This window comes from Seriola lalandi, unplaced genomic scaffold (assembly GCF_002814215.2).
Source record: "Seriola lalandi dorsalis isolate HSWRI2012SDOR001 ecotype SW California unplaced genomic scaffold, Sedor1 jcf7180001994486, whole genome shotgun sequence".
NCBI classification, from domain to species: domain Eukaryota; kingdom Metazoa; phylum Chordata; class Actinopteri; order Carangiformes; family Carangidae; genus Seriola; species Seriola lalandi.
Window position 1 is genome coordinate 1 of NW_019465152.1, and position 2,385 is coordinate 2,385.

At 35.1% G+C, this 2,385-nt stretch overlaps 1 long non-coding RNA gene across 1 annotated transcript; it reads left to right on the forward strand.

The window, feature by feature from the left end:
• The first annotated feature begins 205 nt into the window (after positions 1–205).
• On the forward strand, positions 206–1,253 carry LOC147820123 (uncharacterized). The gene is made up of 3 exons (XR_015437642.1): positions 206–297; positions 517–554; positions 866–1,253. It is a non-coding gene; the product is annotated as an uncharacterized LOC147820123 (long non-coding RNA).
• Positions 1,254–2,385: the final 1,132 nt, after the last annotated feature.

A 2,385-nucleotide genomic window follows, 5' to 3' on the forward strand; every position in this document is an offset into this window, starting at 1 on the left:
TGGAGAGCGAGCCCAAGACAAAGGAAGTTTCTACTTTCTGTATGTACTGTTTTAATTAACAACACAAGCTGTTCAATTTTGATATATTGTTTTTCTGATATTCAGTACACACCACTTAATTTCTCTACATTGTATCTTGAACACCACCCTGATATTCTTCTGTTATAACCATTATTTTACAGACAATGACAAAGCAGTCATTGGTTTTCTGGTCTTCCTCTTCATCACCATCACATCTGTTGTGGTGTCTGTGTTGGTCTACAAGATTTACATTAAGAAGTGTAGAAAGTCCAGAAAGTAAAGATCTTTTTGTTTCTAATCTCCTTCAAAACTTTGACTGTCACATTGTGATAATTATTTTTTTCATCAATTACTTTACTAATAAAACAATATGTGCTTTAATTCATGATACCAGAGAGGTAGTTTTGAAGATGAAATATGTTGATTGTTCCATTCTGAATTATATTTCATATAAATGTAATTCTTTAAAGCCAGTCTTCACTATTTTCTCCACAGTGAGGTGAATGAAGATGTGATGCTTGAATCAACAGCAAGTGAGTCGACTTTAAGTTTCATGTCTTTCCTACATTTTCTTTGACTATAGGCAACAAACAACAAACACATTTAGCAGCTACAAGTGATAACTGATGTTTTAGCTGCTAATTATTAGATCATTTCTTATCAATCCTGAATACTGTATTGAGATATTAAAAATCTTCCAAAAGATGGTTTTATTATGATGAAAATTATAATGATCAGCAGCTGCAACAAGACTTGGTAAAAATAAAGCTTATTAGTATATTTTAGAAATATAATATTAAACAAACACTAACTTTCAGTATTTCCTGTTGGATTTTTGTTGCAGTTTATGTTAATGTACCAACTCCTGGATGGCATCATATAGAAGCTCGCTGATGAAGAAAAGCCTGATGGAGCTGCAAACCAAATCATTTACTCTTTACTCTGCTGAGTCATCAAATGTTCAGTATGTAGTGAGTCTTTTTGCAGTTATACAATTGATTTCCAAACTTTAATGAACTTCTTGTTATTAGCTAAAACCTCCATTACTATATTAGATGTAACTTTTTAAACTCTATGGTACTTTTCTCACTTTGTTGCATTTAAGAGTTTTAACATGTTGCCTGTTGCTTTCACATGAATATTGTAACATGTTAAAAATTAAATTTTTTATTTATTGATGTTTCTAAGCCCCTTGAGAACTTTGTAAAATAAATAAAGTTACACCAACTAAATCCCAACCACACACAAGTTGTTGCTGATCATTTTACTGACGACTCTCCGCTCCCAAAAAGCAAAGCTTAGATGTGAAGAAACCTTTGGATCTGGCTTGGGATTCGCTCACATACTCACTCACTAACGCCACCTATAAAAGAGTAAAGTTACAGCAGCAACAGTTACGGCCCAGTGATCATGTTAAAGGTACAGTTCTTTCTTCCGTTTTTTGCATCCGTCAGTTTTTCAGGTATTACATTGTTAAACAAGTGTTACATTGATCTCAGGGGCATACTAAATACTCACACTACACACAAATGACCTTCCTCTTGTTGATCTGTCCACAGACATATTCTACCAATAAAACAGATGTATAAATCACTACATACATCAACCTTAATGGTATATGTATCTTTAATGTTTACTTTCTTAATGCTGCTGTAACATGCCTCCTTCTTTTTCTTTCTTACTCCAAAGTAACCAGGGGGATAGTGGCCACACAAGAAATACTGACACTGCATATTGACAGACTGACTGACAGGAATATCAAAAGAGTAATAAAGTGAAAAACAGACTTGAAGTTCAGATAACAGAGGATTTCCTGTGCACAAATGCATCGCGGAAATTAAGCTTCCTGCCACCAACATTAAAGGTAACTGGAAACCAGAGTTGAGGTTTAAAGTGTGGACAACAAGTCAAGACACTGCAGTCAACAACATTAAAACATACAGCTTCTGTTAGGAGTGTGAATTTCTGCCCATTGGACCATACTGTATGGTGTGTGGCAGCACACACTCTAACTCCTGTAAATGGCAGGGCTCTGTGTTCTCAAGATCCTGCTGCTCTGGACCGGGATCATCAGTTTGGCCAATTGTGAGTAACTATCTTCAATGTTGATTTAATGGGCATCTTCATAAAGGGAGTGTGGAGCAAGAATGTGTTTTCTAACACAAGTCTTTCTATCCGTCACCCTTCAGAATTCAAGATAGGAGAACTTTTTCTTTTTGTGACATAAAACATGAAGCGCTGGAGGTGATGAAGTCCCGTATCCTATACTGTATTTGTGCAAGAGAAAAATAAATCAGACTGTTACCACTGAACTCCCTGAAAAAAAAGAAATTACAGTGAACTAACCTCTGAACTGTCATAATA